The sequence below is a fragment of the Phragmites australis genome, chromosome 19 (genome assembly GCF_958298935.1).
Source record: "Phragmites australis chromosome 19, lpPhrAust1.1, whole genome shotgun sequence".
In the NCBI taxonomy this organism is placed as follows: Eukaryota; Viridiplantae; Streptophyta; class Magnoliopsida; order Poales; family Poaceae; genus Phragmites; species Phragmites australis.
The window spans coordinates 10,035,573-10,061,925 of NC_084939.1; the positions used below are offsets into that span (position 1 = coordinate 10,035,573).

General features: G+C 43.0%; 1 pseudogene; it reads right to left on the reverse strand.

Annotated features, from left to right (window-relative positions):
* Window positions 1–25,781, reverse strand: part of LOC133900183 (uncharacterized) — a 37,341-nt pseudogene extending 11,560 nt beyond the window's left edge.
* Between the last annotated feature and the right edge of the window lie 572 nt (window positions 25,782–26,353).

The window sequence follows — 26,353 nt, forward strand, 5'->3', positions numbered from 1 at the left end:
TAGGATCGTAAGCCTAGCTAGAATGGTCGTCCTAAGGAATTACCTAGTCGTCTAATCCTATCCAAGCCTTTCCATAGTTCTCAAACTTGTCTCTTGCTATCCATAAGACTATTTCTTATATCCCATCTCTTCCTTTTAGATGGTTCGCCAGCTACTTACTGCCTGCAAGTCAACCGGAGGACGTCCACCCATTCTACCACGTGTGCCAACTGAAGAGGAGATTGATGACCCCACCTTCCGGAATATGGATCCCGTTCCTGACGTTTTTGAAAGTGATGGCCTCCATGCTGGACATCTTCCGCGCCTTCTTTGGGGGATACTTTCTGGACTTGGACATACTCAAAAGCCGGTCTACAGGAGAGTGCAGAAACAATACCCTGGATATGTGGAATGGAAGGTTGAAGTCACTATTTATGATTACAAGCGAAGTCAAGATGAGGGTATGGAAGCTCGAAGAGTGGTGGGCATTCACTCAGCAATGGTCCCAAGAGCAACCTTCACCGCTGGAGTTCGAGATGCAGCTCGTCAAGTCATATCCCGTGTTCGTGATCAATACAACAGCAAGATGGACAACTCTCCCTATGCATACTGTCCCCGCAGAACTCATGGAAGTAACGAACCGTTCGTAAAGAGCTCCTTTGGAGAAAACCCCAAGCTACGAGAGCAAGTTTCCCTTACTATGGCCTTGGAGGATGAGCTCAACTGTGCTTTATGGGAGTTGGGAGAAGTTCGCCAGCACCTTGCCTTCGTCTCTGCTTCCCTTGAGGATGAACAAGATGCCAATCAAGAAGGATCTGAAGATGACGAAGAAGACTTGTCTATCCACTGAAGATGGATCAGTTGATTCCTCCCCCTCAAGGTCTCGCACTAGAGAGGAGTCCCAGTAGTGTGGTCTTTCCATAAGTAGTCTTATCCTTGTTAGAACCTAGCGTCGATGTAATCATTAAGGGTATTAATAATGTTAGTGTGAGCTTAATTATGGTGCTAAGTGTGCAAGTTGGAGTTTTTGCTTGAGTGCTAATGCGAGCTGTGGAATGCTTTGGCACCTGTCCACAGACGCATCTTTATTTCTATATAATATAATATAGATGGGTTTCTTTAGTTAAACTTCTCCAGACTTGCTCATCTACTTCTGTTCCTTTCTTCAACCCTAACCAGATGGTTAACACAAGGAGGAGCATTAACACTCAAGAGGAGAACAACAACAACCAGAATCCACCCCCGCCCCCTCCATCAACCTTGGAACAGTAGATGGCTATGCAAACTCAAATCTTGCAAGCTTTAGCTCAAACTATGGTGCATATGCAACAACAACAGCCAAACCATGTTCCTCAACTGCATCAACCGTCAAGACTTGGAGAATTCAAACAAACTCAACCCCCAGTCTTCAGTCGTGCAGTGGAACCAATGGATGCAGATGATTGGCTAAAGGATATAGATAGGAAGCTACACATTGCTCAGTGCAATGATAGGGAGATGGTTCTCTATGCCTCACATCAACTCACTGGTCAAGCCCTAGACTGGTGGGAAGCATACTGCGCTGCACATGAAAACCCTGCATCTATCACATGGATGGAGTTTAAAGCTAGTTTCCGCACCCATTACCTGTCCTCTGGAGATGTACATCTAAAGAAGGAGTTCATGAACTTGAAGCAAGGACCCATGATTGTGAGGGAGTACCTAACCAAGTTTACTCAGCTGTCTAGATATGCACCCAATGAAATGGACACAGAGGAGAAGAAACAGGAACATTTTCTGGAAGGCCTGAATGACGCCATAGAATATGCTTTGCTTCCCCAGGAGTTTCCCAATTTCCAAGCATTGGTAAACAAAGCCCTAATGGTTGAGCACAAGGGCCGCCAGTTGGAAGAGAAGAAGAGGAAGATGTCATTCCAGGGACAAGGAGGCAACACATGATCCCGTGGAGCTACACAAATGTCTCCGCAAGGCCCTATGTTTCGTTCCAACGTTCAGTACCGGACTCAGTCGCAAAACTCTGTTCAGCGCTCCAACTATCAGACGCCCCGATCAACCCCACCAGCCACTCCTCAAACCAAGAACAATCCAGCAACTCCAGGCTCGAACAAAGGATGTTTCTATTGTGGAGAAGAAGGGCACTATGTGAATAAATGCCCTAAAAAGATGCAAGATCTGACCCGGACCAACAACACACCAAGGACAACTCCAGCTCCAGCCCAGTCACGCAATGGATGTCAGAACCCCAGCCAGAATAATCGTGGACAACAAAACTATGTTCATGGGAAAGTCAACCATGTCACAGCAGAAGAGGCTATTGATGCTCAAGATGTGGTGTACGGTATGTTCCTCGTTAACTCCTGACCTGCATCTGTTTTGTTTGATTCTGGAGCTTCGTATTCTTTTATCACCATTCAGTATGTTGCAAAACATGGATTGCCTATGGTTATGATGAAGAATAATATGTTTATTAGCTCGCCTGGAGGGAATTTGAAGGCAAAGTATATATGTCTTAGGATGAGGCTTAGCATAAGGGGGGTAGAATTCCGCGCGAACCTTATAGTTTTGGAAACCAATGGCATAGATGTAATCCTTGGAATGGATTGGTTAGCCAAGTTCAACGGAGTTATAGAATGTGCTAGAAGGGCAGTTCACCTAACCAATGGAGAAGGTACCAAGGTGGAGTTCGTAGCCACGGAACCAGCAGCAGAGGATCGATCTCTCAATTCACTTGAAGGAACAACCATTGAGCAGATCAAGATAGTTTGTGAGTTTCCCAATGTCTTCCCCGATGAATTGCCAGGTATGCCACCTGATCGAGAAGTTGAGTTTGTCATTGAGTTGGTACCTGGTACGGCCCCTATAGCAAAAAGGCCATATAGGATGTCGGCTAACGACCTAGTTGAGTTAAAGAAGCAAATTCAAGAGCAGTTAAGCAAAGGTTTTATTAGACCCAGTGCATCACCTTGGGGAGCCCCAGTTCTTTTCGTAGATAAGAAGGATGGTAGCCGAAGGATGTGTGTAGATTACAGGGCACTTAATGAGGTAACCATTAAGAACAAGTATCCGTTGCCCCGGATTGAGGATTTGTTTGATCAGATGAGAGGAGCCCGAGTGTTCTCCAAGATTGATCTAAGATCAGGATACTATCAGCTGAAGATTCAACCGTCAGATGTACCAAAGACTGCCTTCAGTACTCGATATGGGCTATACGAGTATACTGTTATGTCATTCGGATTAACCAATGCCCTAGCCTACTTCATGAATCTCATGAACAAGGTATTCATGGATTATTTGGACAAGTTTGTGGTGGTGTTCATTGATGATATTCTAATTTTCTCTAGAAGCAAAGAAGAACACGAAGGACATTTGAGTATTGTGCTACAGACACTCAGAGAACATTAGCTGTATGCCAAGATTAGCAAGTGTGATATTTGGTTAGACCAAGTCGCGTTCCTTGGCCATATCTTAACCGCTGGAGGTGTAGCGGTAGACCCTAGTAAAGTAAAGGATGTACTGAATTGGTTACCACCGACCAACGTGTCAGAAATCAGGAGTTTTCTTGGATTAGCAGGGTACTATCGCCGCTTCATAGAAGGGTTCTCTAGGATAGCCCGACCTCTTACCTCTTTGCTTCAGAAGAATGTGGTGTTTAAATGGAGTCCTACTTGTTAGGCAAGTTTTGAAGAATTGAAGAAGATATTGACTACGGCCCCAATACTAGTTCTACCTGATATTAGCAGGAATTTTGACATCTACTGTGATGCTTCGCGACAAGGACTTGGATGTGTTTTTATGCAAGAAGGTCGAGTCGTGGCCTATACGTCAAGACAATTAAGGAAGCATGAAGAGCACTACCCCACACACGATTTAGAACTAGCAGCTGTGGTTCATGCTTTGAAGATTTGGAGGCATTACCTCATTGGAAAACGATGTGAAATATACACGGATCGTAAGAGCTTGAAGTATATTTTCACTCAACCGGATCTAAACCTTCGTCAGCGCAGATGGTTGGAGTTGATTAAGGATTACGATGTGGGGATTCACTATCACCCAGGAAAAGCAAAAGTTGTGGCCGACGCCTTGAGCCGGAAAGGTTATAGCAATTCAATGATGGTTCAAGATAGTCAACCTTGGTTATGGAAAGAGTTCGAAAAGCTCAACCTTGGATTTGTGGCAGACATGGAAACAACCACCATGGAATTAGATTGTACCCTTGAACAAGAAATTCGGAAAAGTCAACTGGAGGACGAGAAGCTCAAGGAAATTAGACAGCTTATTAAGGAGGATAAAGCTCCAGGTTTCACGGAGGATAGTCAAGGTACAATATGGTCCAAGAAGAGAGTTTGCGTACCCAACCGGGAGGATATTAAAAAGACGATTCTGAGAGAAGCTCATGAATCAGCATATTCTATTCACCCTGGGAGTACCAAGATGTATCATGATCTTAAGGATCGTTATTGGTGGTTTGGAATGAAAAGAGAAGTTGCAGAATACGTAGCTCTGTGTGATACTTGTCAAAAAGTCAAAGCAGAACATCAGAGACCAGCAGGTTTACTGCAACCCTTAAAGATACCTGAGTGGAAGTGGGAAGAGATCAGTATGGATTTTTATTGTTGGATTGCCCTGTACCCAGAATGGATATGACTCTATTTGGGTGGTGATTGATCGTTTGACAAAGGTCGCCCATTTCATTCCAGTAAAATCCATATATAGTGGAGCTAAACTAGCAGAGTTGTATATGTCAAGAATAGTATGTTTGCATGGAATACCAAAGAAGATTGTTTCGGATAGAGGAACTCAGTTTACCTCTAAGTTTTGGCAGAAGCTACATGAGTCTATGGACACAAAGTTGAATTTTAGTTCTGCCTATCATCCTCAAACAGATGGTCAAACAGAAAGGGTAAATCAAATATTGGAAGATATGTTGAGAGCGTGTGCTCTTAAGTATGGAAAGAGTTGGGACAAAAGTTTGCCTTATGCCGAGTTCTCGTATAACAACAGCTATCAGACAAGCCTCCAAATGTCTCCATTTAAAGCCTTGTATGGAAGGAAATGTAGAACACCGCTGTTCTGGAATGAGACGGGAGAGAGTCAGGTTTTTGGCCTAGAGGTTCTACGAGATGCAGAAAAACAAGTTCAGGTGATTCGAGAAAATCTGAGGATTGCACAATCCAGACAGAAAAGTTATGCTGATAATAGGCAAAGAGAATTGGTTTTCGAAATTGGAGATTTCGTCTATCTTAAGGTTTCGTCTATAAGGGGTCTTCGTAGATTTAAGGTTAAAAGAAAGTTATCACCAAGATTCATTGGACCCTTCAAGATATTGGATAAAAGGGGAGAAGTGGCTTATCAGTTGGAATTACCGCCTCAGCTGTCAGATGTTCACGATGTTTTCCATGTTTCCCAGTTGAAGAAGTGTCTTCGAGTGCCGGAAGAGCAATTACCTATGGAGGAACTAGTGTTCAAGAAGATCTCTCCTATGTAGAATATCCTGAGAAGATTCTTGAGAGGTCAGAAAGAGTAACCAGAACCAAGATAATACCAATGTGCAAAGTGCAATGGAGTCACCACTTGAAAGATGAAGCAACATGGGAAAGGGAAGAAGATCTGAAAGCGGAGTTTCCTCATCTCTTCTATGCTCCAGGTGAATCTCAAGGGCGAGATTCATTCCAAGGGGGGTAGGTTTGTAACACCCTAATTTTTCCATTTCTAAAATTTCTCAAAATTTGCTAAGTTCAAAATGAGTTTAAATATTTTAAAAGAGAGAAAATCCTATTTTATACTCCCTCTGATTGCAAATGTAGGTCGTTTTAGCCTCCTCAACTATTCTCTAAATATAAGTCGTTCTCAAACTTCTATGCACTTTTTTCTCTTTTGTTCCATTCTTGCCCTTGTTTAATAAATGCTATCACTCTCACAAATAAATAAGTTATCTTTTCCAATGCAGAATAAATAAGGGGCAACAAGGTCATTTGATGTATTTTCTTAATTCTTGTGCATGAGTCTAAAACGACCTACATTTGCAATCGGAGGGAGTATGAAAGAAGATATAAATGACATAGGATATAAGTGATTATTTTGCATTCACGCTGAATTAGGCAAATAGTATTTTTATTTGATTTTTGATGAATTTATTTGAAGAGTTTTTGCCTGGATTTTGAATTTTAAATTTAAAGGAAAAAGAAAAAGATTAAAACTCTTCGCGGGCTGCTTTTTCCTTTTTCGGCCCAGCTCCTTCTCGGCCTCGGCCCAGCCGCTGCCTGACCTCCTCTCCCACCCGGGCTGCCTTCCTGCCTCGGCCCATCTCCACATGCCAGCCCACGCGCCGAGCCGCTTCACCGAGCCACCGACATGCGGGTCCCGCATGTCAGGCCCTTCTTCTTCCTCGGTTAGACTCCGACTCAGTCACGGGAACGCGCCGGCCGCCGTCTCCCATTCGAATCCGACCACAACTCGAACCCGAGAACTTCTAGAAAGCCACCAAATCAAATCCCCGAGATCTCCTCTATCTTTAGCCGGCCTTATCTCTAAGGAATTCGCGGAATCGAGCTCGGATACAACTCTCTGCCGCCGTGTCCGAGTTGATCTCACTGCGCTGTCACCTTGGACATCCCGAGCTGCCTATATAAGTAGAGCCTCCCTCCCCGAACACATCTCAACCAGAAATCGCCAAAACCCGAGCCTTAGACGCCGAGTTCAGCGCTTGCCGAGTTGCCATCGCCGCCGCTTCGACCGAGCTCGCCGCCGCGCCATTACAGAACCTTGCAGTGCATGCCGAGCCCACGATCGTGAGTGCCTGCCACCACAGAAGCTTTTCCCGTCGTCGCTTTGGTCTCTGCGCCGCCGGAGAGCCTTCTCCGACGAGATCCCGAAGCAGCCGTCACCCCCTTCCATCGCCGACCACCTTCCCGTGCCGCGCCGCCTTCGGTAAGCCCCAAAACGAGCTCGCCGTCCCCTTCTCGTTGTGTTCTGCTGCTTGTTGTCGTGATCCGAGGCCGGCGACAAGGTTAGCGCTTGTCTCCGCTTTCCTTCGGTCGCCGCCATCCCGTTCCTCTCCTGCCGCCCAAACCCTTCCCAGCCGTCGGATCCGAAGCCCACGGCCTAGATTAGATCTGTTCTTACCTCTTCGGTCAGCCAACCAAAAGCTGCCACGTGTTGCCACTTAACCCAGTCAGCAGCCATGCCATGTCATCCAGCCACCTCAGCCGCCACCTCAACCTCTCTGCTAATGTGTCACCCCTGTCACCATGCCACATTAGCCAGAGCTACCCAGTCAGTAATTCAAGCCTTTTTTAGTATAAAAATAAATCTGATAATTCCTTTAATTGGTAATTTTGCAATTTAGCCCCTGAACTTTTCTGAAATAACAAAAAGAGCTCTGTCTTTTTGCAGTTAGGTCCCTGTACTATTTTATAATTACATTTAGGTCCCTCTATTTTACAAAAAGGTCCCTGAACTTTCTGTTAATTCAATATAAGCCCTTTTCTTTTTCCAGATTTAACCCTAGACTTGTTTTAGCCCTAACTTTTTCTTCGTAGCTCCGATTTAAGCGATTCTTGCACCGATGGATTCGTTTTTTAGTGTTCTTTCTTTTTAGCTAGTTTTTATCTTGTTGTTATTTTGTTTTGTGCTCTGTTCTTAGTGTATCTTGTTTGTTTGTTTGCCGATGATTGTGCGATTAGCCGATAACGTCCCGGATCAATTTGAAGAACATCAAGACCAGGAGCAAGAATACACTGAGTAGCAGTAAGGAGAAGGCAAGTGTCCTTGATCATATTGAACCTATGTTTAAAATATTTTGTTTTACAAAATTGAATGCAATGTCTGTCAATATGATGGGTAGTCACATATGTTAGGGTTTTCCCTAGATATTCCCTTATCATCCCTTGGAACCTAGATGGTTTATGGTTAGGAGTCTCTTATGGGTAGACTGCTTAGCCTTGCTTTTGGGATATTGGGAAGTGTCATAATTTTGACTAATGAACATATGTAGTAATGATGGTTAATATGATGATGATTTAGCAACATGGAACCTTAGGTCTTGAGCATAGGGATGTTGGTGATAGTTGTCATGGTTATGACGTTGGATTAGTGTTTGCTCAAGTAACCTAAGTAAGGACCGGTTCGTGGAGCGACAACCCAAGAAGTAACGTACCAATCACGAGGCTGATATGGGTAAGGCATGACATACTGATTAGAGTCTGTCTAGTGTGCGTTGGGTCAGCACAAAAGGGGGCTTCTGGGTAGGAGCTTTGCTTGCGTAAAGCCTGGCGGTGAAATCTAGTGGGCAGACACACACTGGATTAGTCTCTGGTTTGTTGAAAGTGTCATCCAGTGATTCTTGGTGGCACACCACTGGCTTGTGTTAAGTGTCTTGCAAACACGGCAACATGGAATTCACTGACTCGTGTGTAAAGCTGGACAACCTCTGCAGAGTGTAAAACTGTTATAACAGCCGTGCTCACGGATATGAGAGACTTGGATCCTCACATGATTAGAGGGTGGATGGTTTTGATTCTGGTACAGGGAGTACTAGATGGTGTGGTTTTGATCTTAGTACAGGGAGTACTAGATGGTTGTGGTATGCCGGGTGGGGAACCTTGTATGCTAGATGATGGATTGTTGGGTTACATTCATTTAATACTTGTCTAATGCTTTTGAGTCCAAATGTGTTTTCATTACTTGTATTTACACAAATAATACCTTGTGTCAACCTATTCTTGATATAAGCCTGCATGTCATTATTTTCCCACACTTGCTGAGTACATTATGCGCTCACCCTTGCTTTCTCCTACAAAAACATATGCTGCTCAGTGGAAGACTTTGTGGATTTTCAAGATGACGACCTGGTGTTCTAAGGAGCGTGTCTTCCAGTCGGTGCTTGTGGAGTATTGGTCGCCAATGCTTTCGTCCCGCTACCGTCGTTTAGATGATGTCGTTTAGGTTAATTTTTGAGGTTGCTTAGGTGAAGTCTTTTATTGTAAGAAGTGAACGTTTAATTAAATAAAGTATTACTTTTGTTACTTCACCTATGACGTCCTTATGTGTGTTAAACTTTCTGGGCACACATAAGCCGCACTTGGTTTTGGCCATTAAAATCGGGTGTGACATTGGAGTTGCTGCCATCCCTCTACGCGATACATAATGTTTTTCACGTCTTACAACTCAAGAAATTTCTCCGAGTCCCGACAGAAGTCGTTGATGTTGCACCCCAAGAGTTGCAACTGGACTTGACATATTGTGAGCGTCCACTCCGTATCTTGGACGAAGCCGAACACAAGACATGGCGAAGTTCAATCAAGTTCTTGAAAGTTCAATGGAGCAATCCCACGGAAGCTGAAGCGACATGGGAGCGGGAAGATAAGCTCCACTCCAAGTATCCTGATTTCTTTGAGAACTTGTAAATGTGGATGTAGTATAACATATTTGGAATCTCTCATGTGTCTAGGTATCGACATCTGAATGAAAATGTGTTTTGGATTCCGCCTCTCATAGCATGATTGTCCCTCATGGTGTGCTATGTTCTTTGCAGCGTGCTCATCGTGCTCTCCCCAATTCGTATCGAATCTCGGGACGAGATTCCTTTTAGGGGGGGAAGTTTGTCACACCCCGAATTTTGAAATCTGCATGTTTAATATTGAACGTGCATCATTAGCTTCATATTTGAATCTGGATCGCTTTCGATCTTCAGATTGAAATTTGAATTGCGAATTCACGATTAGGATTTTCTAAGGATTTAAATCACGACATAAAAATTTCACGAGTTTTTGGAGCTCTACCGCACCTCGATTTGGATTAATGAGGTGCAAGAAAAGAAATTGAGAGAGATAAAAGAATCAGAAGAAAAATTGGATTTGGTTACTTGCATGTGGGCCCATTTGAGTGGGAAAAATCTCTCTCTCTCACTCAAAAGGGGCAGCCCACCCTCTCTCTCCTCCCTCACTCCCCGCGTGCTCCTCTCTCTCCAACCAGCCACACCACAGAGGAGCCCCCACTCTCACTCTCCCACCTCTCTCTCTCTAGCTCTCCCTTTTCCCCTTGGTTCCCGCCGCTACAAGCGAAGCCAAGGTGCGTATGTGGTACCCACGTGACCACACACTCGAGAGCTACTCATCTGTCCAATTCGTTTTTGTTTTCCCGAAGGATTCGAGCCGGTTTTGATCATTTTAGGTGTTCTAGGTTGAAACACTTGGAGCACCGGAGTTCTTCTTCGTCCCGAGCGTGTTGCTTCTTCCCGAAGGTCACAAAGCGGGGCAAAAGCATCCTTGGTGAGTCTCCTAGGCTTCCCATGGCACGAACTTGCATTTGGATGGTCGATTTGGGTTTTGGATCGCTTTTTGAGAAATCAAGCATTCTTGAGGTTTAGAAGAAAAGAGAGGATTTTAGATGAGATTTGATTTAGGAATTGAGTTACAAGGTGGTTAAGTGAGTTCGAGACTCTCTAAACTCTCCCAAACATATCCCCCTTTGCGTTGGAGAAGATCGCAAATCGATTTGGCAAAGTCTTGCCCCAAATGGGGAAGTTCTGGAAAGTTCGGAACCTCCGGACAATTTTTTGGAGGTTCTGCAGTGCGGAGTATCCGCAAAAATGTGCGGATAGTCCGGAAAAGTGCGGAAGTTCCGCAATTACTATTCATCAGGCGAGCTGAGGTTTGTAAAATTCATAATTAATTCATCCGAACTCCAAATGACGTGAGACCAGTTGCGTTAGCTTCGTATGAGTTTGAACTACGTGTTAAAAGTGTTGGAACTCCACAAAATATTTTTGATAATTGATGAGTTAATTAAATGTGTTTCCGTAAGTTTAAATCATCGATAATCAATACCATCTCAGAAAATTATGAAACCACTTGGACAATTCATGTTTTGCGCATCTTATGGCATGCATTGTTGCATTTAATCTATACTCATGGCATTGCATCCTTATTTTATTTTAGAGAACGCCGATCCGACGATCCCAGAGGCCGAGTTCGATCCCGATGCACCCCACCTTTCTGATCCAGGGCAGCAAGGCAAGCATCTATCATATTGCACCGTGTTAACTTCAAAGTCTAAAGTGTTATCTATGCTTATGTATGTATGCATGTGTCGGATACCCTTGGGTAGAACCTATACCGTTGCATTCTTATACCTTGGTCATGAGTTCATGTGTGTTCCTTGAAGCCTAGAGGTGATGTCGATGTCTAAAGGTCTTTGCTATGGTTAGCAATGCTTAGGTATTTCGGTAGAAGTCAAACGACAGCGTTCTCTGTTGTTCGTGAGGATAGGATCTACTACTGTGTACAATTACATGTTGTTGGTGATGGTATGGTTGGTGAGTGGTGAGTATGAGATGAGATGTGGGTGGTGTTAGGGTGTCGTCTGCCTCAGTGGAAAGTCCAGGAGGTGGGTAGGGAGAGAAAATCTGAGCACCATAGACCACTCGCATCGTTTAAAGCCGATCGTCGGGGTTGTTGGCTTTAGCACTTATCAACCACATGCCGATCTAATGGTAAGGCAAACCGAATACCTTTGCAGCTGTGGGTTTGTAGGCGTGAACATCGATGGTGTGAGCGGGCGGGCTTGTAAGCAGTACTAGTTTGCTCCGGGAGTAGCTCTTGTATCGCCGCGTCGAGCAATGCATGCCCCCACAAAGTTGGGGCTGGTTGGAAAAGGTTGTCAGGAGTACCCCTTTGTATGCACTTTGGCCGGTGGCACAAGCCGAATGGTCCTTGTGTCGTGTGGGTCCAGGAGTATCCCCTGCAGGGTGTATAAATAGTTTGAACGGCCACACTCTTGGTCATGAGCATGCTATTGTTTCATCTGCACCCGGTCGTAGAGTTCTCGTTGTGGTTTGTGGATGATGACATGAGGTTGATGGTTGGGCATGTGATCATGGTCTGGGTATGGTGGTTGGTGGTTCCAGTTGGCACTTGTTCACATTGATATACTTGTTGTTACATTTACATATGCTCAGTTGTTGGTTATGACAGGGTAGTTTCATATAAGTTGGCTACGTTAGTTGCTCACACCTATGTCTAGGATGCTTACCGCTTAATTAACTTAACCATGTTTAAGCCTTGCTACTAGCTAATGCATGATCCTTGGAGTCGAGCTATGTATATGTGCTCTATATTGTGTAAGACTTGCGAGTACCTTCGTACTCAGGGTGTTGCCCTTAAGTTGATGCAGGTTCGCAGGTCCGCGAGGAAGAGGCGGTGTTCGACTACTTTGTGCCTGCTGATCAGGGTGGTGGGCAGGTGTAGCACACTCTACTCCGAACTCAGTGTTTTGGTATGGAGACTAAGACTATCCCCAACCATATTCCCTTCATTTGGTTCCCTTCCCAATTCCCTTTCCTGTTCTCATTCCCTTTATTTCCTCTCATCTCCAACAGCTTCCCTTCGAAGGGAATCGCGAAGGGAAAGGAGAGAGAATCCCGTCCTGAAGAGAATGACCCTGGGAATCCCGTCGTGAAGGGAACCATGAAGGGAAACCGTTGGGAGCGCTAAAGGGAACGGGAATCCCTTCACGACGGGAATCTGGCCATGAAGGGAATCCGTTGGGGGTAGTCTAAGGGCATGTGGCTCCATATCCTTTTGGTGTATAGTTTTCTTCCGTTGTGTAGTGGTTGTTTCCTTTTGATGTAAATTGTGAAAACAACTACTTGTTTAAAGACTTGTAATATAATATTTAATTACTCGCTCTTTCTTAAGCTTTGTTGTGATGCTATATGTTGGTAAGGCATGTATTCTGATCCCGGGCACAAAACACGTGCTGGGACTACCGGAGCTGTATTCTGATTAATCGTTGAAGTCGTAATTAAATAAATGATCAACTTAATAATTAATTAGAATGTTGTTTGGATGGTTCCTCACAGTAAAACTCAGTTATCAAAGGTGTGAGAGATCTGCCTCTAATCTGATGAGGAGATCACTCATTTGAATACACACAAGGTGAACTCGTTTCTCACTATTCATGCTTTCTTAGTTATGGATTGGATGCTACTAATTTCTGGTGATGTTTTGTTGCTTAGGAACATGAGAGAAGCATAACAAGATCACCTAGACATCATCCCTCAAAGACTTTCGTATCAGGACAATATGTTAATAAAATGGGCATAACTTTCGTATTCGGAGTCCAATCGAGGCATTCTTGGACTTGCTAGAAAGCTTATAATGAGCCCTTTCCAATAAATTTGGTCATGCCCTTAGATTCCTTATAGATTAGTCAGAGTTGATGAAATAAGATACTGCATCACCGTTGTAGGCCTTGCCGGGTCTTGTATGCATGTCAGGGTTGGAGTCCAGGTTGTGTAGGCGTCTTCCCACTTCTACACAACCCTAGGTTGACGTCCTCATGTCCTCCCTATACATATACAGTAGCCATCAGAGTTTAGGCTAGGGTTTTACTTAGATTATTCTGTTTTAGACAACTTTGTCGTATATCGGTTTGTGGAACCCCAACTTCGAGTCCTTCTTTGGTAATTAGCAATATTCAGATTGCATCTACCATGTTCTTACTTGTATTCTCGATTCACTTACAGAAAAATCCTTCTTGGCGAGGTCCACCACATTTTGGCACAGTTGATTAACATGGAGTAGTGGTATAGTGGTTACGAGGGTTCTCGATCTGTCCTGGCAGGTGCCTTTGGATCATCAACGTCGAAACTCTACCAATCGACTTATGACATTATGTTCAAAAGATTGGGCATACTTCAATCAAGTGGTATCAGAGTTTCATTTTCCCGTTAGGTAATCTCGTTTATCCCGTTTTGTTTAGTTGTGTTCCATTACCTAGAGTCCAAAAAATTACCCCACAAAAAGATTTAGATCTTAGTTCTTCCGCTATCAAAACCACTTTGAGACTTTTCACAATTTTGATTTTAGATTTCGCGTTGTTGAGTTGGAGTCCATCATCGGTGTCTTTGTTGCTGGTCTACTCATTGTGTTCTAGTTTCTAGTGTCAAGTCTTTGCTGATAGTAACAGCCCAAATTCTTAAAACCAAGAATATTAAAAACCTTTTCAAAGAAGATAAAAGAGGTTTGGAAAACTAATTAAAAATCCTAAGTGTTTATGTGTGCTTTATACATATTGAGGGCTATTTTCCTATAAAAGAATATTTATAGATATATATGTGCATATATATTTGATTGTTTTATGATTGTTGATCGATTGATTATGTGAGATAATATAAGAATGTATATAGTATATACGTTGTATAAGTATATATATACATGTGTATATACAAAAGGAGAATAGAAAAGGAAAAGAAAATAGAAAGGTTGTTCTGGGCCGAAACCCTCCAACTAGCCAAGCAGTCCAGCCTATCTCTCTCTCTCCGCTCTTCTCTTTCTTTGGTCCACAACCCAACCCTCCAGGCTCTGGACGAAGTACCTCAAGAGTTGGGCAGCGACTAAGGGCCGAGAGGGTCGTAGACCACCTCTCATGCTTAGCCTTCGGCTTCTCCTCCGATGCGCTATCACCATGCTCTGGACAGACGGTCGTGGACCACCTCTCTTATTTGGCCTTTAGCTACACCTCCGACACATCATCGCCTTCAACCCAGACAGCCGCTAAGGAACCCGAAGGATCAACAACCACCTCCGGAGCTTGTCTCCAAAGGTTCTAGAGCGACTTCGCTGAGTCAAAAATCTGGAACAAATTAGGAAGGAGGCCCAACCAATCCTAGGCCCGAGGAGTACACAGTAACCAGGGACAACGAGGTCGCCACTGCTACACCCAGTTCTCCTTAGTTACCCTACGTATCCATCACCACCAAATTCTCGAGGCCACCCCTCCCCCAGAAGAAACGAAATCAGCAATGATCTATACGAAGGCTCGGTGCCCCAATCTTTAGAAAAACTAGCAATTGCCTTCGAAAGGGACGAAGAAGTATGGTTTGGAGGCACGAAAGCACGCACGCATGCGGTCACCTGTTCAAAAGATCCCCTCACATTCCGATACGGAAGGAGACATAACTGTTCCTGAAGGTCCACATTATATTATTAAACAACAAATACATCTAGGGGATACAAACTAAAACAATAATACATAAATTGCCATGAAGAAGATAGATCCTTACGGAGCAAAACAAGGTGAGAAAGAGTACAAGGTGACTAAGTTCAGTCGTGACATGGATATATCACGGTGTCACCAAGTACGCCATCTCGGTGACCGCCTTCACCTCCTTTTTGGTCCCGGCAGGGGCCATGCATGGGACGGCGTATGTGCCTCATTTGCGGCCTGCCACTGCAGAAGTCGATACAGTAGCTGGCTCCCAAGCTGTCGGAGGACGCTAAGGAGTCCAAGGAGGTCACTGATGGGGCCTTCTCCCTCGCCTTCCCAGCCTCCTCCTGCTTCGCTGCCGGTCCCATAGACGTCGACTCACTCTCCCTTCGCAGGAGATCCCAGTCGATCTCCTTATCGTCATCGAAGATATTGATGATCTCGACAGGCATACCCTCCCCCGCCAAAGGTCAGGCCAGAGCAGCGTGCAACCGCCTCCCCTACAGAAATGGAAGCAGCGTCGCCACCGGTGCCTCTTGATGAGCAATGTTTGCCTGATCTTCCGATAGGTAGCGATAAGTCGGTGGGTGGAGAACTCGACGTTGATGATCCAAAGGCTTCGACCTGAACAGACCGTCTCCCTTGCAATCACTACACCACAGCTCCGTTGGTTATCAACCGTGTCACGCGGTTGACCTCGCTAATAAGGCTCAATCCCTGCAAGCGTACCGAGAATACAAGCAAGAACGTAGAAGATGCAATCTGAAATATTGCGAATAGAATTCAAGCACTCGAAGTTGGGGTTCCACAAACACTTGCGGCGGCCTAGTCGGTCCGGAACAAGAGCAAAAATCTCACAACTGTGTGTAGATCAATATCTAAGCAAAACCCAACCCTAATTAGGGAGGCGGCTACTGTATATAAAAGACTAGGATCGGCCAAGGACCCTTGGATGCGTCCCTAATGGACTCCAACACGATACACGACCCAACGGCCCAAAAGATAGTAGCACAGCACACTGACAGATTCTGGACGTCCACTTTTTTTGATGATTCCTGTTGACTCAGAAAGAATTCGGACATAGGAGTAGTCCCGTTGGAAAGCTTATCTCCTTAGCTTTCCAACCATGTGTAGAACGTCAAAACGGAGTTTGTATGCGTCCTGGGCGACGATTTTAGTGCAGGCTGGTCCTGGACTCCGAAACGGACTCAACTTGATTGGACCTCCACCTTGGCTTGGGCGCCCTTGCTGTTCTTCTCCTGTGTTCCTAAGTAATAATACATCACAATTATTCAGTAGCATCCCATCCTTATCAAAACATAAAGGAACACTAAGAAACGAGCTCACCTCATGATTTAGTTGACGTGCACGAGCTCATGTCAATGGACCTATTATTGGAGGAATACTCGGTGTGTGTGTATCCGAAAGAGTGATGTCCTCATCACCTCTACCGACGATCCAAAAGGTCCGGCTCCCGAAGAAGCCATCGAGATCATCGACATCTCTGAGGAGGATAAGGAGGAAGATGATGCCATATTCAAGTCATCTCTGAGGAGGATAAGGAGGAAGATGATGCCATATTCAAGTCAAGGTTAACTGCTTACTCGTGGGGCTGTGGAGACTCCAACTGGGTAACCCTGGCTTTATACCCGAGCCACATAGCCACGTAGATCCGAAAGATGAAGCGGGATGAACATCGCCGTGTCCTCCCATTGAACACCTGGGGGGCGTGGCCATATCCGTGTTCCCTCCAACACGTGGCAGTGCTCCACGACGAATGCCTCGTTCTCTCGCACAGACGTCCCGTCACATTAATAACTGAAACCCCTATCAGTGCATGACAGGGCCGTGGGCACAAGACCCTAAACGACCCCCTGCATTATCCAGTCAGAACACGGAAGTGGCACATCTTGTCTCACCAGGAGAATGCATGGGATTATCCAAAACCATACGTAACCTCTACTCTAGCGACTTCAAAGGATAGAGAATTGCCATCAGGCATCCTTGATACTATACCAGGCTAGGGTTGATTGTTCCTCTGCATCCTCTCCCCCCTCAGAAACATCGGGGCCCAAGAATGAGGCGGTGCTGTTTGGGAGAAAATAAACCAGCCTGAGGATAATGGTTGAAGATCACCATTCAGGTTCCTTCGGAGCCTTAATCTCCAAACCCTCTCTTAAAAGCTCGATCTCCGATGTCATCAGATCCTTTCACAATACCCTTTCATACCTATGAAGCCTTCCCTTGGCTCCGGCAGCTCGACCTCCCGAAGCCTCCCAAAACATGACTTCTCAAAGCCTCAGTCCTCCGAAGCTTCGGCGTTCCAAAGCCCCGGCCCTCCGGGGTCCCGCTTCCCAAAACCTTCACCTCCCGGTTCTATGCCTCCCAAGGCCCCTGGCTCGGGCTGATCAGGCTACCTTCCCGAAGGCAGCAGGGTGAGTCAGCAGGCCTTAGGAAAGATCTGCCAGAAGAGGAGCACCGGCCGTGCTTTGCCTGCAATGAAGTGACCGGCATTAAAGGCCTAGGCTAATGAACGTCACTCTGACACCCCAGCGTGATAAAGGCTATCCTGACACCCCTAAAAGTGCAACGCCAGGCCGCAATCGGCGACCGGCTCGCCCCCCCTCAGGAGGTAGGCACCATGATAATTACCATGGTGGATATTTATCTCCCCGATATGGTAGAAAGTAGTTATCCGGGATAAGGCCCAGTAATTTGGTTAGATCTCGGATATTTGTACATTATGATAACTTGTACATCAAGCTACGCATGGCCCTATAAATAGGAGGCCATGGTCCTCTAGGCAAACGACGGACACAGTGGGAGAGAACAAGCAAGACAGCGAACGTTGTGATACTCCTCCTAGAGTGATACATTTTTCTACCATCAATACATTCGTGGTGTTCCTTCCTCTTAAACTTCGTCTCCGAGCTTGAGTCTCCTCCTTTGAAGAAACTCTCGCTGTACTTGCTGGGGCAAGACGAACTCATGCTCCAACAAGTAGGCACGCGCATCATGCCTATATGCAAATGTGGATAGAGCTATGAGCTAGAAAACAAGGATGGGAATCCTAATTAAAGATTATTGGTGACAACACTTGTATAAATTATGGTGTGACTTAACACTTACATACAGCAGGACGAGTAATATGACCAGTACACAGCAGGACAATTGACATGATCAGTCGTGATAACACTATGTGTATAAATTATGATGTGACTTAACACTTACACATAACAAGATAATTGATCCTCAGTAAGGTAAACAGCATTTTAAAATTGAGAACCACTAGACCCATTGTCCTTGCTTTTCTCAATATATGTGACTAGCATACTTACTCAGTAGGCTCGATAAAAGGATAGGCATAGTTGATGTGGAAGTACCAAGGGAGACTCATCGCCAGTCTGCATGCAATAAGGAAACTATAGAGGACAAGGTATGTTAGTGACAGCAAGCGTATTCATAGATTTCTATCAGTTATCTTAAGGCTAATACTAATTCAAATGGACATGTTTTCATTTAAGAAAGGATCTATATTGTATGCTTGGTGAGATGCATTGTGGTTCAAACATTTACTAATCTTCATTTCTTACACAAGCAGTACCAGAATATTTAGACATAATTTTCCTACAGTGTCTAGATTGTACTTCATAGAATTAACTATGATTCCAGGAGACCTATATGACAAAATTAACCATAAGATACCTAAAGACCCTAGCACAAATTGTGGATCAACTTGGACTAGAGAAACCAAAAATAACATCTAAGGAAAGAGAGAATGGGATATTTCATGCTGCCATAGAAGTGGACCTTATTAATTGGGTATCTATGGGATTTAGAGGCCCACGAGAATTCACAGTGAGATCATCAATTTCTGCAAGAATAGCTATTGGGAATGCCGCTCGTAATGTTATCAACAGTTTGGAGAAATATGGCCTCGTTAAGATCAATGATTTCAGCAGGGAATAGTTGAAGCTGTGGAAGAAAAGTGTCATGAATATTGCAAAAATATGCAAGGGACTTGTTGAAGTAAGGGACGAACTTGAGAGGAACTACACATACTTAGAAAATAAACATGGTAAGTTACTCACAGAGAATGCTAGAATGACTGTAAAAATATTGAGGTTGGAGAAAAATATAACTTGTTTGATGGAAGATAAAGAAGAAAATAAGGAGCTCGTCAGTGAGAACAATCAGTTAAAGGAAAAGAATGAACACTTTGATGAAGGAGCTGATTGAAGCTAACTAGGAAGCCACATAAATAGCTGCATTAGTGATATCTAATAATGCTATGTTTTAGATAGGTTCCTGCATTTGCATCAGTAATGTTAATAATGGCCATGGGGTTAGATACTATATTGTAAATCAGCTTCACCTCATAAAAAGAGTGAGGACTGATTGTGTATGGCCTAGTGCTGTCTTCTTTCTATTGTATGTGTTGTACGAGATGGTATGGGTCATTTTCATGAGGGTAGGGAGGTAGTGGCAGTTGCTGCCATTTAATGAACAATGCCAGTTTGATTTTAATAGCATCCATAGGTCAATGTAGAACACAGTGGGTATGAAAATACAACAACAACAACAACAAAGGTAAATCCATTATTCGGGTTCCTTACACTACGTAAGAAACCATCAAGGGAGATATGACATTTTTTTCTGATCTTGAATTATCTACAAATATTTATTTTATTTTTCTCTTATTTTATTTCACCTAGGTAGCACTAGAATATGAACTATTGTACATTTTTGCTCAAGTTTGACGTAAGGGGTGATGGCTATGGACACAAACGCGTGTTCCGAAAATGATGCAAAAACTCCTGGGGCCAAGAACTCAATCTTTCAAGGAATTTTTGGCCTTGAAAAATTCTCTGAACCCGACATTGTTGTGAAGAAAGGGATGGAACTTTTTCTATAGATGTCCATAGAGTCAAAAAGCGTCAAAATCGGAGTCCGTATGTAAAAGTTATGCCCATTTTACCGAAGGCACTCCGGGTAACCTATCAAATTACGATCATATAGGTGCCATAATTATTTATTTACTATACTTGTATGTCATTTTCCCTTCATTACTACTGATCATGCTCAGCTATCCAATACACATGGGTGCCTAAGTAACTCAACCAAGCCTACATATGTGATACTGTGATGAATGCGAAATGAGTGAACTGATTGATGTGAATAAATGCGATAGACCTGGATGACGAATAGATCATATGGGTGCCATAATTATTTATTTACTATACTCATTTGTCATTTTACAATACTACTGATCATGCTCAGCCCCTCAATCAAGCCTACAGATGTGATACTGTGATGAATGCGAAATGAGTGAACTGATTGATGTGAACATTGTGATAGACCTAGATGATGAATTGATTGTATGGGTGCCATAATTATTTATTTACTATACTCATATGTTGTTTTTCCTACATTACTATTGGTTATGCTCAGCCGACCAATACATGTGGGTGCCTAAGAACCTCAACCAAGCTTGCATATGTGATGCTGTGATGAATGCGAAATAAATGAACTGATTGATGTGAACGATTGTGATAGACCAGGATGACAAATTGAGCAGGACAGCTAGATGCAAATTTCATGATTCCAAAACATAAAAAAACTACTAAACTATACTGTTCTAGTGACTGGTAAGTGCAGATCTAAAAGGTTCTACAACGTGGTGATGCATGTAACGAGGCAGCATATGACAAGAACATGAGGTGGGAAAGGAACAAAAGCCGTAGCATAGTGAAGCAACAACATCTGCTCTTTAAAGAAGCCTTGTTTTTTTTACAAGGTAACCTTCAAGAAGGGTTGATCATTTTCCAAGGATATACAACAATTCTAGGGTCTTCCCTACTGTTTCATGAGGAAAAAGAGCTAAAGAGAATTTATATATATTGACACTATCCTATAGATGGACAAATGTGTTTAAGCACATATGCATGTGTTCCAAAATCTATACTGCAGATATGGAAAAAAATTTGCTGGAAGCTACCATCTCCTAACCAAGTATAAGGCTACGTGTGATCCCCCATATAGGATCAAATTAATAGGATTAAGAAGATACATTAGAAAAGCACCAAAACGATCATGCAATTCTATCCTATGGTACACACTATGAAAAACACCAATATCCAAGCTCTGCACTTGTATAGTTGATGACAAAACATCAAATATCTTCTAAGTTCAATGCCTTACATGACTGATAGCAAGGTGCTGCGAAGCCAGTCCAACCAATAGTTAAGAGCCCTAATACAAATATTACACTAGAATAGCCACATGCATAAAGATCCTTATCTACTAAACTGACAAAGTGGCCTCCTAAATACAAATAGTACCAAAGAGCCCCAAAGGCCAACATAAGTAACAATGCATAACTTAAGCATAAAGTTCAACGGTGCACCAGAGGATATCGATACCGATGAGAAGAAACAGGAGCATTTCTGGGACGAATTGGTTTATGGGATGCAAGCTCAATTAAGCAGCCATGACTACTTGGATTTTTAGCATTTGGTAAACAAGGCACTGGTATTGGAAGACAAATGATGTATGCTTGGTGACAATCACAAGTGAAGAATGGTCTCACAAGGACAACACTCAGGCAGTAACTCTCGTCCACACACCATATATACCGCCCCAGGGACAGCAACAGTTATCCACTCAGTTTAGACCTCAAGCAACATCACCTCGTCAAGTGAACTAGCAGCCTCTCTCCAACACCAGCTACAACACACCAGTCCTGACCAAGAACCCTAACCCACAGGCTCCAACTGGAGGGGCTTGTTTCAACTATCATGAGATTGGACACTATGCCAATCTGTGTCTTAAGAGGAGGCAAAACCAATCACCGGTTCCATTCAACTTGAACACACCAATGAAGACACCTGCTCCAACTCAAAACTGCAATCAGTATCAAACACCTGCACCACCCAACAGAGCTGAGCAGAACCATGTGAAGGGACACGTGAACCATGTCTCTGCAGAAGAAGATCAAGTTGCACCTGATGTCATACTCGGTATGTTCTTTGTCAACTTAGCCCCTACATCTGTTTTGTTTGATTCTGGAGCCTCACATTCATTCATTACATCAAAGTATGTGGCCAAGCATAGTTTTCCAATAACAACCTTGAAACATAAGATGCTAATTAGCTCACCTAGTGGAGAAATGAGAGCTAGTCTCCTCTGCCCTAAGTTAAAACTTAAATTAAGGGGCGTAGAGTTTCCAGCCAACCTCATCATCTTGGAATCAGATGGGATTGATATGATTCTTGGAATGGATTGATTAGCAAAGTTTGAATGAGTGATAGAGTGTGCTAGAATGGCAGTCACCTTGGTAAACAGATAAGGTTTCAAGGTAGAGTTTGTGGTAGACACATCGTCAGCAGAGCAATACAAGTTGAACCATCTTGAAGGATCGACAGTGGAACAGATACAGATAATCTGCGAGTTTCCAAATGAATTGCTAGGTATACCACCAGACCGAGACATTGAGTTTGTAATTGATCTTGTGCCTGGAACTGTGCCTATAGCTAAGAGGCCCTATAGGATGCCCACTAACGACCTAGCCAAATTAAAAAAGCAAATACAAGAGTTATTAGAGAAGGGTTATGTTTGCCCTAGTACCTCGCCTTGGGGAGCACCTGTGCTCTTTGTGCAAAAAGAAAGATGGAAGTCAAGGATGTGCATAGACTATCGAGCACTCATTGATGTCACCATAAAGAATAAGTATACCTTACCTAGAATCGAAGATCTGTTCAACCAACTTATCGGAGCTTAAGTGTTTTTGAAGATAGACTTAAGATCGGGATACCATCAGATAAAGATTCGGAAGTTAGATATACCCAAGACAGCATTCATCACCCGATACAGATTATATGAGTTTACAATCATGTGATTCGGTTTAACTAATGCCCCAGCTTACTTCATGTACCTCATGAATAAAGTTTTCATGGAGTATTTGGATAAGTTTGTTGTGGTGTTTATTGATGACATACTGGTTTACTCTAAGAGTGAAGAACAACATGAAGAGCACCTAAGGAAAGTTTTAGGAGAACTTAGAGAACATCAACTGTACGCTAAGCTTAGCAAGTGTGAGTTTTGGTTAACAGAAGTGCTATTTCTTGGACACATTCTATCTGCTGGAGGAGTTGCAGTAGACCCATGTAAGGTGAAAGATGTGTTAAATTGGAAATTACCTACCAGCATTACAGAAGTGAGAAGTTTTCTTGGTCTAGCTGGCTATTACCATCGTTTCATAGAAGGATTCTCGAAGATAGCCAATCCACTCACAGAGTTGCTAAAGAAGGTATTGAGGAGTACGCTGAAGCTGGATCATTATAAGATGCTTTCTACATCGATGATGCCTGTGGAATAGTCGTAAAGGGTTAGAGTCTATGTAGTTCGTTTAGTTCCGCTGCAGTTTATTTGGTTCTTCGACCCTTGAAGGTCACCTTTTGTAATATGGTTAATTTGATAAAGTATGGATATTGTAATGATCATCATCAATGAAGTCACTATGTGTTGGGATTGATTCCTGAGCTCAACATATAGACGAGATTTGTTTATTTCTTGAACCGGTCTCGACATTAATTATGGGATTAGAGGAGTGCAACTTGTAGCCATGAAAAACCATAACATAGAGGACAAAGGTACATACCCAGGCTCGTCATCAGCACTAGAAGAAACATCCTTTCCCTTGGTTGATGAGCTTTTGCCAGTGGTAAATGCGTGAGCTTCAGGAGGTGGTGTGGAGCCACCTTCTAGATCTATAGGGGCTTCAGTTAAGCTAGAAGCACCATTTTTGGTTTCTTTACCAGAGGTAGCACTTGATGTCCCAATTACAAACTTAACGCTAGGGTCACGAACAGTGACATCAACACCACTGTGTTGGTCCCCAACAACCATTGGAGCCACAAACACCTTCCTAGCATGAAAGCATAGCTGCCTAGTTCGAAAGGTTTTCTCACCGATAACCACTTGAAACACGTACCTCCAGCCAACAAGACTGTGGAGGGGCGCAGACAATAAGATATGATTGGATGAGCTTTTTTCCACAAGTTCAGTGGCAGTCCGCCGAAAAACCTGCTCAGCTATACCTCTGAACAAAAATATTTTTGCATGGCTAGTGTTATCCTCAATCACCACATTTAATTTGTAGTTTTTTTGTGAATAAAAGGCATGTTAGGAATAATTTACAAGTTGGAAAGTTTGAAGGGGATGCCATGTCAAATAAGAGGTACCTGGGATGATCACTGGCTTCGTTTCATCATAGTGCATTCAAAGCCTTCGAGGGTTGCTTTCAGTCCCCTTTTGCAAGTAATGCTTCCTTTGTACCACCAACCATTTGAAACATCAATTTCCTTTATCTTGGCATCACAAGTAAAACAAACATCCTAGTACACAATGGACACTAAATTTCAGGACTATGACATAACAGTTGCACATAGAACATGTCTGAGAAGCAGAAAATACATCAGTGTCATGAGAATTCAAGGAGAGGAGCTCTGATACAGTCTTCCTATTAGAAATTGCATTGTCAATAGCACCTACTGCTGCATCACCATCCCCTGGTAGGAACAAAGCTTTGGAACCTCTTCCCTATAGGCTGAGGACAAAATAAAGTACACCTTCAAACACACTTGCATGCAAAATTTAACCAAGGCAAATAAATGATATATATAGCAGGTTACCTAGCACAGAAAGCATTAGCTTCAAGAATATCAATGTTCATATACCATTTTGTTGCAGCACCACTCCCACATGTTGTAGCACCTATTTTGATATTCAGGTAAATGCATTACAACAATAGTTGGACATAGTATTTATTATTGATGGCCAACATGGGATAAACTAACACCCACCTAAGTATTGCCTCACTTTCATCCTAGCAAAAATTATTACAATTGGTTCATCTTTACCGATGGTTTCAATAAGGAACTCTTCCTCAAAAGATGTTGCATGTTTACCCCACAAAGTTACTGATAAAAGCTGATCGCTGCAATATTATGTGCCCTATGTATACAATAATTTCCAAAACATTATAAATTAGTAGGAAGCAAACCTTAAATCACATAGTTCTACTGATCTCCTAACAGAAGGACCATTTAGACCACTAGATTGTACCACTGGATGGATGATAATAAGTTGTCCAATAACATCTGTTGAATATTCCATGATCGTGTCATCGTGGTATACAAAATGACTTCGATAAATTGATAGTCAAAGACTAAAACGATAATTATGGATGATATGTACCTACTAAACAATGTATGTTCCTTTCTCTGCGATCTAAGTCCTCAAAGTCCACAAAATTAAAAATATAGAGTGGAAGATTGGTGGATAACTCAGTAGGTACCTCCTCTATAATAGGCCATGAGGTAAAAAAGATTGTGTGTGTTGGGCACAACAATGAACTTATTTGCTTGCCTACTAACTTGGAATTTTTTATCATATAAGAGCGTCTCTCCACCAAAGATTTAGCAAATTTGTTAAGGTCATTCTGCCCCATGCAGGTTGTAATGCCTACACCCTGATGTATGAAAATTCAAAGTTCCATAACAACTATTAAGGAAAAATATTGCAGACGCTTGTGTCAAATGGTGTACCTCTTCATCAACCAGAGCAAGTTCCATAGCAGTAAAATCGTTCCCCTTAGAAGTCCTAGATAGCTGCCACATCCTAGCAACTCTAACCTTGATTCACCAATTGTGCCTTGTTGGATTAATTTGTGATAGTAAGATGTACTCCATCTATTGTCTGTTCAACTAGGAAGGGAAGAAAATAAAAGAATGTCAAATGGAGCATTATAATTTGCAGTAGGTAACAAATTATAAGTTGAAATTGTGTATACAACATGCAATATTGATATTGCACAAAAAAATTATCAAAGGGACTAAAGAATTATAAACAATGTTTTGGGTCACATCAGAGTTTGGGTCTGTATCATTGTCCATTAGAACCCTGAGCCCATTTCTAGATGTCACACGTGATACAACAACATGAAATTATCCATGAGAAAAAACTGGATGTGGCAAGTAGAGGCTAACATTCTACAAAGTTTGTCCTTGGCTCTTATTTATGGTCATTGCATAACACAATTGAACTGAAAATTGTCACCTACTAAGCACAAATGGCCATTTATTGCTTGACACGTGCAAGGCAATTCAAAGAAGAAATACTTTGTTACCTACGTGCGATCCAGTTATTATTTGAGCCTCCAATACCCGATCTCCTAACTGTGTTATTATAAGACATTAACCATTGCAAAGGCCAGCACTCTTATTTAAATTGCGTAGTAGCACTACAGGCAAACCAACCTTTAGCATAAGCTTATTCGAAGGGATACCTTTGAACTGTAGAGAGTTTAGGAACTCAATCGGGTAAA